At 32.2% G+C, this 13,586-nt stretch overlaps 1 pseudogene; it reads right to left on the reverse strand.

Moving 5' to 3' along the window:
* Positions 1-2,745: 2,745 nt before the first annotated feature.
* On the reverse strand, positions 2,746-13,022 carry LOC133193111 (receptor-type tyrosine-protein phosphatase mu-like; annotated as a pseudogene).
* Between the last annotated feature and the right edge of the window lie 564 nt (positions 13,023-13,586).

Below are 13,586 nucleotides of genomic sequence, written 5' to 3' on the forward strand. Positions count from 1 at the left end.
TAAGGAATGTATTTATGAATGGACATTGAAACATTGAAACGATGGGGAAGGGGGAGCTGACCTTAATTATTTTAGTCACAGCATATTTGTTATGCATACTTTGCTACCACATAGTTTTTATTTCAAAGAGAGTTTGATGATTTTTATTTATTAATAAGAAAAATATTAAATCATTCCTAGACATGCATATACTATTAGATTTCATTTCTTATTAAACAGAATGATTTGATTATAATTTATATTTGCTTCAATGAGGACAGTCTAACTGATCATCTCCCTCTCACCCCCTCACTTTACAGATGAAACCGTGACATTCCTTAAAAAAAACCAATAAAATATATTGTCCAAAATCTCAAAAACCCTATTTCCTTGCGGATTGGGTGGGATATATGCTTTATAAACACATTTCCATAGGAGGTTTCAAATTATATAATGCAACAGAAAGCGGGAGGGGGCAAACAGCCTTTCAGTGAACATTTTCAATAATAAAAAGTTACATCTGATAAAAAAAAAGGGGGGGGGACCCCGCTCCCACCCAAAATACTACATGCCTAGTTATTACGTTAAGTCAGAGGCGATATTTATATCTGTTTTCACTTTAAATTTCTTCATAGGAATTCGAGGTTAATAAAGTACATGTAAGCTCAAATTATTCAACAGATTCAATGATTATTTAATGGTCTTTTATACATGTTTCAATTTATATCAATAATCTGCATCGCTATCAAGAGGAAGTTTATTGTTATGATCAGGTTGCGCCGTGAAAGTATCTTGCACCATGTAATATGACTTCTGACTCCGTATTAAGTTCAATTTTGTTCTTCAGTAAATACATCTAATGATATTTGCAAATGTAAGTATTTCATTTTTTTTTTCAATCAGTATGCAGTTTCAAATGTAATGTATCCTTTTATTTGACATCGTCCTCATCAGTGGTTTTCTAGTCAGGAACAAGCAATGTTATAAAAAATGAATGGGCTACACAATGGATATGGTAACACTGAAAGAATATTTCAAGTTTGACTTTTAACTTTAAAGTTAACCTTATTTTCTCACCATTAACAAGAGTAAATACGGCAGACAGAAAAAGTTATATTTGCAGGGTGCATGTTTGGAATTAAGGACGATTTTTTGCAATGGATTATAGCAATGTTTGTGATTAAGTGAGTAACCCTAGTCAAGACATATTATGTATTACTGACGTCTAGTGTGTTTTAAAAAGAACACCGGTAATTTTTTAGAAGAAAAATTACGACACATTCGTTTGTGCTTCATATATAGTATTCGAAGAAGGCAAATAAAGTGTTACATTGTGTGTTAAGTCCTGTCTTTATATTATCCCAGATACTTCAGTAGATGGATAAGATTATTTTATCAGTGATTCTGGTAAAACATTCTCTCTCTCTCTGGATCATTTGCATTATTTATTTTTCTTCAGACGAATAAAGCAAACAAAATCATAAATATATCATGGAACCTTTGTTTAAAATTTACTATAACATACAATCATATAATTTTATTTAAGATCATACATTGACTCCTTACGTTGGAAAAACAGATGAGTATATTTTACATAAGAGGATACATTACGATGGTTGGTTTAGGTTTAGGCATTTTTTTCCCGAGATGCTATTACTAAAAAAGGTTATACATGTAAAAAGGGAAATTCCATGAATGAAAAGATTTGTATTTAATATGCTAAATTCCTGTAAGGAAGCATGCTGACATTACATAAACATGTACCGGATGTAAAAAAAAAAAATAAATTGAATGTAAGCTTAAAACTACCAAAATACGTGTTCAGATTCAAAAACAGATGCTGATTTTCTAGCTATTTTATAAGTATATAAATTTCTTTTTGCATAAAACTGACCCAACCTGACCTAACAATTTAATGAATTTTTTTTTAATTAAAATGCATAAAAATGTACATATTTTTGATATCACTAAGGAAACAACACGTTGCTTTATCATAGATTACACTTTTAGAATAAATGTGGTCAAATGATGTGATTTACAATATTCTAAGATATACATTAACATTGAAACATTTTAGTAGCACGAACATGCATTCTTATTCGGCATTTTGGTAATAATGGTGTAACCATTGTATTTCTGAAGACATATGAATACAAAACAGTGCTCATATATCATCATGAATAATCATGAATATTATAGATATGACTTTTTAAACTATCAAAAAGAAAAAAAAAGAAAACTGTAAAAAAAAAAAAAAAAAAAAAAAAAAAAAAAAAAAAAAAAGAGTAGACTAAAATTGATTTCTTCAACCATATGATTTTTGTGCAATTATGGTATCTATTCGGAATTTAAAAAAAGAAGGAAATAATATAAGTTTGAAATGATTGACTGAAAAAAAATGGATGGCACGGGTGATAGACAGACCCTTGACTGTGGATTGGAATGAAAAGTTAACTAGAAGTAAATGACATTGTTGGATTAGAAGACTAAAAATAAATGCAAATTAATTAGACAGCTCTATAGAATAAAACAAAACTTAAATAATCGAGGACCTTTGATAAGAAATTAAAAAAAAAATGCATAATCATTTTTAGTGGGGATTCTTGATTTGATAAGATTTCCTACATGTAGCAGAAAGAAAGTAAACATTTCTGAAGCCGATAGCTTTTCATTGATATAATGAAATGATAATAAATCTGTTTTCATTTCAATTATTTTTTTTATCGGTTCCAATTAAACAATTCGGGAAGCTGTCCTGTGAAGTTGTTATGCATTGGCATAAATGCTGTCCATATTCAGGAAATCAAAAACAGCTCTATAACAGAATTCATACTCCCCCTGAAAGAGAAAGAGACAAAACTAGCTTTGTGATATGAAGTTGAATATAATTTTTTTTTTTTTTTTTTTTTTTGTATTTTTGACATTTTCTTTTTTATAACTGACCTTTACATAATTTAATAATGCCAACAATGTATAAAATCATCATTCCATATATATATAAAAATACCTGGTTCAAGATAAAACAAAACTGATTGATTAAGCTATTTTGACTGCTTTTTAACATCAAGCTATAATATGCTATCAATTTAAGAAATGAAATATGACAACATCCATTGACACATGTACCTGGATTGCAATCATTTCCGGTCTGCGGCACTGTAGTTCTTGTACAATGGTACAGAGATCTACCTCGTCGTCCTGTTGTAGTTGTTCTATTGCATTATATACAGCTACAAATACCCCACAACCTGTTGCTCCATCCCTGTAAATAGAATAATTAAATCAGGTATCTTGGACAAGAATTTCAAAGATACGACATTTCTGTTATTTTTCTTGGGTTGGAATCATGGTTGACCATTTAAAAGGAGAAAAAAAGCCTACTCATATGTCTGACAAAATATCAATTTTTTGACAACAGTTACATATAAAATAAAACAAATGAAGCATTTTTTTGGTCAGAACTTCAACCCATATACATGAGTTTTGTTACGTATTAATATTTTTATGAATATTGTTTTAACCTTGGGTTTTTTTAAAGGGGCAATTAAAAAAACGATTATGCTTGCAACTTAGACCATTTTAATTTAAAGCGCCACACTCAAAAAAATGTTTCTGCTATTCCTCTTTAAATTGAATTATTTACATACTTTGAAATAACTGTCACATGTCCATCTGGTTTTGATTTTCGGTCAAGGCTAAACTGCTTGATTAAATTAATCAACGTGAATGTATCACCCGGAAGTACATTATCTAGGCTCCAATCAAGGCACTCAAATATATGTACATCATGAAATATCTTTTCCTTAAAAAAAAAAACAAATCATTGTTTTCAGTCAACTTTATAAAAATATAACAAGCGTTACAAAAATTCATTAAAACATAAATGAATGTCATTAACATTGATGAATTTGAAGTATTCTAAATATACAGTAAAACCTGCTTATAGGGATAACGATTACAACGAAGCAAAATTTTCCGTCCCTGCAGCTGGAACTTCGTTATAAGCATGTTTTATTGTAAACAAATTGCCAGGGTTATGACGTAGAAAATTCGATAAAAGATTAACATTTACCTTTCCTTTTATTCTAAGAGTTGTCTTTCTTATCCCACTTAATGTTGACTGAGCACTTCTGTTAATTTCATATGGATGAAGCAGGAACGTTTTCACATCTTCATCAACCCATTCTTTCATCTGTGCAGGAAAAAATGCAACATGCCCTACATAAAGCTAAGATTTAGTGTGTTAAAAGTTTGCTACAAAAGAGTACGTAAAGCGTTTTATTTAAAAAAAAAAAAAAAAAAAAAAAAAAAAAAAAAAAAAAAACTTACCTCATTGATGTCTGACAAAGGGTTTAAGGAAATAAGGAAATTAGACTCTTGATCAACAAGCAAGCGAGCTAAGTCAATGGCGGCACCGGTAACCGGAAGTTGCGCAGAGATAAACTCGTCAGCTCGAGTGAAAGACTGCATGCATTGGGAAAAAAGTAAACATGTACATAAGCTTTATTATAACATTTCTTAAGGATAATGATGCTATAACAAATATATACACTTTCAAATGTTTTCACTTATATATCATTATTTTGAACAACGTGTATCCAAGACTATATAAATCACCTGACCACCAATTTCATTGTTAAATCATTAACAATCGATGTAATTTCAAAGAGACATCACAAATAATCGATGTGTTAAACATATCTGATTAATAAAGTCGATATTAAAAAAAATCATTTGTTTAAACTTATAAAATGCAAACATTTGTTTTAAAAAGTCATAGATGTAAAATTAAATAAGTAGATATATCTTTCAAAATTGATAGGGAAATTAATACGGGTTGGTACGTGATTAAATCTACTATAACATCTTTAATACTTTCTATAGTGTGCCATCGATCACGTGACTTACCCTTTATATTTACCTATTAATGTTTGAAAATGATACATATTTCTTGAATAAAACACAGTATCACTTTCACACATACCGTAAACATATATTCATCAGTGTTAAATCATGCCTGCTTTAAAAAAACTTTCTTAAGAAATATTGTAAATAATATTTGATTAAAAGATATATGATAACATAGTGTTAACATACCGAAACAGTCACTGCATTGTAATAAGCATCTCTCCCCGGCACATGTGATGTCAAATACACTAAGTACTGCTCCACTGTGAAAAAAAGAAAATTTGACACAATTATTTCAAAGTAACTATTGCACAAGTTAACAAATTCTTTTATCGAATACACGCATATATGTGGCTTACCTGGTAGAACTGATTGCGTTATGTTCAGATTAAGATGACAAATACCCGTTGTGAAATCTTTCGAATCATAAACTGGTTTTAGTGTGGAGAGTTCCTAATGAAAGGGAAAACAAATACGTAGTCAAACTTCTAGCTTTCAAACAAACGTAAGCATTTTACTAAACACTTTCTTGAAAAAAAAATATTAATAAAGAAATGATCTCTTAGTCTAGATAAATATATCACTTGTTTACGTTAAATTCATTTGTTAATTCTTTCAATGTTTCTCGTTACAACTGTAACTATGAAGCTTTTGATGATCTTCTCTTTTGATGAATCTCCCCTGGCGCCTGAAGAACTCAAACAATGCGTGGTACAGGAAAATGTATTGATTCTAGAAATAAATGAACTTAAAAAATGTGTTATTTAGATAATAAAATGTATCTTGCCTTACCTTATGTAAAGAAAGAGGATAGAAATGACAGTTTTTTGCTGCAGATGAACTAACACATACGCGCGCATACAAACACGCTGACACATACAGACACGCATCAATAACACTCACACAAACACCCTTACTCACACACACACACACACACACCCATACACACACACACACACACACAGAGAGAGAGAGAGAGAGAGAGAGAGAGAGAGAGAGAGATCAAAGATTGTCTTGCCCATTTACAACAAGCAACACCTAACTTACATGGTTTTGAATCATCGACATCCTGTCTTTACGCATGGCCTTGGCATACTCTAAGATATTGACCTTGCCCTGGTCCTTGCCATACCTAGACAGAACGTCAAGTGCAATGAAGGTACCCGTTCTACCAACTCCAGCACTTAAAAGTCATATGTTTGATACGTCATTTTTTATGTTATCAAAATATTTGAGCAAGGTAAGGGTTTAATGTCAAACTAATGAATATTCTTCAATATCTTTTTATCAAATTATTGTGTAATGGAAAATTTGAATTATTTTTTAAATTCGTTTTCCATTAAGTCGTCCGCATCGCGCAGTGGTTAGAGCGTCTGCTCTAGAGTCGCGGAGTAAGGAATTGATCCTTACGTCGCGGGTTCGAATCCCATTGTGGGACGTCGAGACCGGTCCTTCGCATGAGACCGTATTAACCGAGGTCCCGTGTCGCAGTTGGTGCTGGCACAGAAAAGATCCCTCACTGCCAAATGGCCCTGAGTGCCGATTATAGGTCAAAATTGTCAGTTCTCCACCGGCAAGTGGTGGCATCTCCATTTAAGTGAAGAATTCGAGAGGGACGGTAAACAAGGCACAAACAAACAAATAGTTTTCAGTTCTGTCATTAATATCATTATGCATGTATGTGTTGAAACGGAAAAATAAATGTCTCTAAAATATTTACTTACGACGTATTAAATTAAATAGGACGTTTAAAAAATAATAGTAAAGTTGAAAAGTTTTCTGTGATATGAACTAGATTGGTCACGTGATCAAATCCTAAAGAAAAAAACCAAAGGGCTTTTCAGAAGATCTGAATATGTACATATACCAAACAAGTTCATATTCAAGAGATTTTTAAACATTTTTACTTAATATCCCATTGCAAGGGAGTTGGAGGGGGTATAGTGACGCACTTTTGTGTGTGAGTTGGTGGGTTAGTTTGTCCTTTTGTGTGTAACGGAATCAGTACGTGAAAGTTGGTTCAATTAGAATTTAAAATCCTTACTATGCGTCATATTGTATAATGATAATATCAACAAAACGTGACCTAGACACTATAAAACAAAGTTTTGTTTTTTTCTTATTCAGAATTTATTGTTCGCGTCATAACAAAAGTTTTAAAAAATAACAATGAACAACATCAAGTAACTTTTATTGTGGGAATTAATATTTAAAACAGTTCCTGAAAAAAAAAAATCGTTCACGTATGCGGAGGAAGATATGTAGAGTTGTAAATCAGTTCCCTCTGAAAAGATGCCTTTTAAAAGTTGGAATTCAGATTAAAGGTTCAGTTGTGGAACAACCTTCTAGTAAGAATTTCATAGGTCATTCTTATAAGAAAGGATAAGTTAGACTGAGTGAGAAATGTAAACTGTGTTGGTGGGATAGGGGCTACAACAGCAGTTGACAGCAAAAGTTGAAGCAACATTGTGAAGAATTTCATGTTGCATTTAAACAAGAACGATAGGTAAGGAAACATTGTAAAATGGATTTGATTTTGTGGAAACAACGTGATTCGGATTGCTTATTTTAGACTATTACCTTCTTTTCTGATCAACTGACCTTTGTATTATATCTTTTCATTGACGCTTCACATCTGAGGCCGAGCTTTAACATGAAATGTGCTTATATCTTAGAATCCTGTGTCATATTTGTATGAAATGACATTGGTGCATAAACAGTGGGGAGTGTAGACATTTTAGCACTTCACAGGTTAATCTAAGAAAAAAAATGTGCAAATATAAATATTTTTTTTATACCTGCAATGTACGAGAATTGGATGCTGAGTTGGGTTTATTTTGTGTCGAAAGTGTCTATGGAAGATAACAAGATTTAAAGGATTTGGAGTCCCGTGATCTGGCCATCTAGTATAATGAAACTGCACTACCGTCCTTGTCCCACTGACCTAGTTAGTACATAATATAAACAAGAGGCCCATGGGCCACATCGCTCACCTGAGCACATTGGCAAGGCAAAAGCACAAATCAGTTCAGTATTGAAAAGATTGTGGCTCCTCCCTCTCCCAGGGGTCATCATTTGAACAAATTTGAATCTACACTACCTGAGGATGCTTCCAAGATATTATCCTATATATTTCTATTTAAGACTTTGATCCTCCATTGTGGCCCCGCCCTACCCCCGGGGGTCATGATTTGAACAAACTTGAATCTACACTACCTGAGGATGCGTCTATATTAATATGACTCATTATGGCTTTGCTGTTCTTGAGAAGAAGATTTTTAAAGGTTTTTCCTATATATTTCTATGTAAAACTTTGATCCTCCATTGTGGCCCCGCCCTACCCCCGGGGGTCATGATTTGAGCAAACTTGAATCTACACTACCTGAGGATGCTTCCATATAAATATGACTCAACATGTCTTTGCTGTTCTTGAGAAGAAGATTTTTAAAGGTTTTTCCTATATATTTCTATGTAAAACTTTGATCCTCCATTGTGGCCCCGCCCTACCCCCGGGGGTCATGATTTGAACAAACTTGAATCTACACTACCTGAGGATGCTTCCATATAAATATGACTCAACATGTCTTTGCTGTTCTTGAGAAGAAGATTTTTAAAGGTTTTTCCTATATATTTCTATGTAAAACTTTGATCCTCCATTGTGGCCCCGCCCTACCCCCGGGGGTCATGATTTGAACAAACTTGAATCTACACTACCTGAGGATGCTTCCATATAAATATGACTCAACATGTCTTTGCTGTTCTTGAGAAGAAGATTTTTAAAGGTTTTTCCTATATATTTCTATGTAAAACTTTGATCCTCCATTGTGGCGCCGCCCTACCCCCGGGGGTCATGATTTGAACAAACTTGAATCTACACTACCTGAGGATGCGTCTATATTAATATGACTAATTATGGCTTTGCTGTTCTTGAGAAGAAGATTTTTAAAGGTTTTTCCTATATATTTCTATGTAAAACTTTGATCCTCCGTTGTGGCCCCGCCCTACTCCCGGGGGTCATGATTTGAACAAACTTGAATCTACACTACCTGAGGATGCTTCCATATAAATATGACTCAACATGTCTTTGCTGTTCTTGAGAAGAAGATTTTTAAAGGTTTTTCCTATATATTTCTATGTAAAACTTTGATCCTCCATTGTGGCCCCGCCCTACCCCCGGGGGTCATGATTTGAACAAACTTGAATCTACACTACCTGAGGATGCTTCTATATTAATATGACTAATTATGGCTTTGCTGTTCTTGAGAAGAAGATTTTTAAAGGTTTTTCCTATATATTTCTATGTAAAACTTTGATCCTCCATTGTGGCGCCGCCCTACCCCCGGGGGTCATGATTTGAACAAACTTGAATCTACACTACCTGAGGATGCGTCTATATTAATATGACTAATTATGGCTTTGCTGTTCTTGAGAAGAAGATTTTTAAAGGTTTTTCCTATATATTTCTATGTAAAACTTTGATCCTCCGTTGTGGCCCCGCCCTACTCCCGGGGGTCATGATTTGAACAAACTTGAATCTACACTACCTGAGGATGCTTCCATATAAATATGACTCAACATGTCTTTGCTGTTCTTGAGAAGAAGATTTTTAAAGGTTTTTCCTATATATTTCTATGTAAAACTTTGATCCTCCATTGTGGCCCCGCCCTACCCCCGGGGGTCATGATTTGAACAAACTTGAATCTACACTACCTGAGGATGCTTCTATATTAATATGACTAATTATGGCTTTGCTGTTCTTGAGAAGAAGATTTTTAAAGGTTTTTCCTATATATTTCTATGTAAAACTTTGATCCTCCATTGTGGCCCCGCCCTACCCCCGGGGGTCATGATTTGAACAAACTTGAATCTACACTACCTGAGGATGCTTCCATATAAATATGACTCAACATGTCTTTGCTGTTCTTGGGAAGAAGATTTTTAAAGGTTTTTCCTATATATTTCTATGTAAAACTTTGATCCTCCATTGTGGCCCCGCCCTACCCCCGGGGGTCATGATTTGAACAAACTTGAATCTACACTAGCTGAGGATGCTTCTATATTAATATGACTCATTATGGCTTTGCTGTTCTTGAGAAGAAGATTTTTAAAGGTTTTTCCTATATATTTCTATGTAAAACTTTGATCCTCCATTGTGGCCCCGCCCTACCCCCGGGGGTCATGATTTGAACAAACTTGAATCTACACTACCTGAGGATGCTTCCATATAAATATGACTCAACATGTCTTTGCTGTTCTTGAGAAGAAGATTTTTAAAGGTTTTTCCTATATATTTCTATGTAAAACTTTGATCCTCCATTGTGGCCCCGCCCTACCCCCGGGGGTCATGATTTGAACAAACTTGAATCTACACTACCTGAGGATGCTTCCATATAAATATGACTCAACATGTCTTTGCTGTTCTTGAGAAGAAGATTTTTAAAGGTTTTTCCTATATATTTCTATGTAAAACTTTGATCCTCCATTGTGGCTCCGCCCTACCCCCGGGGGTCATGATTTGAACAAACTTGAATCTACACTACCTGAGGATGCTTCCACATGAGTTTCATCTTTCCTGGCCCTGTGGTTCTTGAGAAGAAGATTTTTAAAAGATGCTATTAATTTTTCACTAATTCTTTATTATCTCCCCTTGAAAAAGGGCGTGGCCCTTCATTTTAACAAATCTGAATCCCCTTCACCCAAGGATACTTTGTGGCAAGTTTGGTTGAAATTGGCCCAGTGGTTCTTGAGAAGTCGAAAATGTTAAAAGTTTACAGACAGACAGACAGACAGACGGACAGACAGACAGACGGACGCCGGACAAAAAGTGATCAGAAAAGCTCACTTGAGCCTTCGGCTCAGGTGAGCTAAAAATACTTAATAGATACAAAAAACTGATAATTTTTATAAGCATCAAATTGTAAAGCTTTAAAGTAACTAGTCATTCCATTCATTATCCCTTATAAATTTCTTGAAAACACATTTCATTGTCTTTAATTAAAGGCAAAAGCACGCCCATTAACAAGAGAAAACATGTTCTCAGATTAGTACATATATATGATATCTAAGAAAATCCCAAAAGTCTATACGATTACTTCTTAAATCAACATGCAAAACAATCATATATATTTATTTTTACTTTTATTTATAAAGGATAAGCTTATGTATTTCAAATATAAAAAAATTAGTTATTTTAATGGATTTTAGATTTGTACAAATACAATAACGAGAAAATCAGGCCAATAATTAAATTAAAAAAATTCAAAGGAGCATATACGTATATGACTTACTTCCTTTTTCTTCAAGTTCAAAACTCTTATCACATAATATGCATACACCTTTTCCTCAAACAGAGTCACAGAGAACGGATCCAGCTCTAATTCTTCATCTTCATTTGGCCAATACTGGAGACATTTTTTCTGTGTTCAAATTGAAATTATAAATTTCTTTTTCTAATGTCTCAATAAATAAATAAGGAATATTTTAAGAGAAATAAATAAATAAATAGAAACAAACAAATCAATATAACTTGTAATTTGTTTCTTAATTTTGCTACAAAAAAATTACCAAACTCTTATTCTGTAATTGCCACGAATTATGGAGGAACGGAATGCTGTAAATGAGATCTTTTTTATTATATTCAGAAAATTAAAAAAAACTCTTCAAACCTTTGGAACTTCAATGAGATTTGTCAGCATGACGATGTATTCTACATTCTCTTGCCAAATCATTCTCCAGTGGTCTATCAAAGTCTTTTCTATTGGTCCTATAGGTAAATTTATCAATTCAAAGTGATAAAAATTTAGAAATGTTTTCTTGATGAAATGTACACTCAGAAAAAATTATATGAGAAACATTCAAATATATATGAGGAATTTATATGAGATACATTGAAATATATATGAGAATTTTATATGAGATATGCAGTTGAGCCAGTAATCCAGAAGCCTCGCTTTCCAAACAAGTTATGTGCAGAATGGAATGTACATTTATATCTACAACTTATTTAACATGAGTTTCAGTTTTGTGAATGCTTCATTTATATGGAACACAAGGGTCTGGATTAGCAAAGATCGATTCTATAGTGTTTTCTGACCTTGACATGCAATGTATGCTTTTTGTTTATCCATATTCTGAAATAAACACAAATTTATGATATAAATAATGAAATTAAATTACATTGCGTATTTATCTAACTGGTTAGAGGGAAGATAACTGCACAAATTACATTGTATAGATGAAATCACATTATATTGTGTTTGTAGTTATAAGGATTACAGCGAACATTGACGTGCGTAACAAATTATTTCAAATTAGAGAAAATTTTAAATGGGAAAACAAATTCAAAGCTTTCCAGATCATGGTGATAAGTTAACTTGTTATTCATAAATAAATATTAATTTGTTGATTTTTTTTCATCGTAAATAACAGGAAAATTGTCAGAAAAAATGACAAAAATACAGTACTTGTATGTAATTTGCATTTATATAGTCAGAAGAAAACCCGTTTTCTAAAGATAATTTAACCCTGGAATGATCATCTAAAAAAGAGTATGAAAATTAAATCAAGTATCGTTAGAATTTAACATTTTATAATTTTCTTTGTTCATTGACGTGTAATTATTAAGCAAATTGCAACCTAATTATATATTCTAATGATTATAGCACTGAGCTATTAAAAATGAACATTAAAGCTTTTCAAAACTTCTTTTAAGCTAAAACAAACGTCTTACAGGGAAACGTTGTTTTAAATCTATTTTTTGGTCTATTTTCGTCCAATCTACCTACAGTGCAGTCAAACACTTCTCCAGGAGGAAGTTTCTGGAAAAAGTAAAAATACATGTTCTTAAGTAGCAATAATTCTTAAAGGAAACATTTCACTGTTATTTTGCATTTTTTGTCAAACCATTTTTTAAGATTAACTAATATGACCTTAAATTCCTCAATAAATCCTTTATTTTCAATCGCTTCTTTGTCTTTGATCACACTTATTAGGTCAGCTACAGCAATATCTTTAATTACTAAATCATTTTTATATGAAGATCCGTCCGGATCTTCAACTTTCGGAACTTCTACTTCCGTAACATCTGTTTGATCCCTAAGAGCTACGGAAAGGAAAAATAATATAGAATTGGTCATTTGGTTAAAATGTGTTCAGTGTTTTCAAATCAACGATGCTAATGTAAAGAAATTTGTGTTTACCATCAAAGTTTAACTAAACTAAGTAATATTTGGATTTAACAACTAAATTAAACAAGCAATTCGATTCAGTTTTAGTAGTTATTTAGAAATGTTACCACGGAAAATTCCATTGTTTGTGTTTTGTTAAACAATATACCAGTCTAATTTATGTTTTCAAACCAAATAAAATCAATATGTACTTTTCTTTTTTTTTACGCAAGCCGCTTTTTTAACTCCTATTTTAGGATTTAAAAAAATATATATAGAAAATAATTCAATGATTTAATATTGCGGTTGTAAACAATTTACCAGTGTGATTAAAAAACAAACAAAAATAAATAAATAAATAAATAAATAAATAAATAAATAAATAAATAAATAAATAAATAAATAAACAAAAACAAAACAAAACAAAAACAAATATATATTTATTTTCAAATAAATGTATATATTTTCTTTTTCTTTCAGCAAGTCTTTATTTTCTTAACTCAGAAATCAAGATTTTAAATAGTAAATTATGAA

Source organism: Saccostrea echinata, unplaced genomic scaffold, assembly GCF_033153115.1.
Source record: "Saccostrea echinata isolate AGI-Se365-2 ecotype Australia unplaced genomic scaffold, CSIRO_AGI_Sech_v1 ptg000027l, whole genome shotgun sequence".
NCBI classification, from domain to species: domain Eukaryota; kingdom Metazoa; phylum Mollusca; class Bivalvia; order Ostreida; family Ostreidae; genus Saccostrea; species Saccostrea echinata.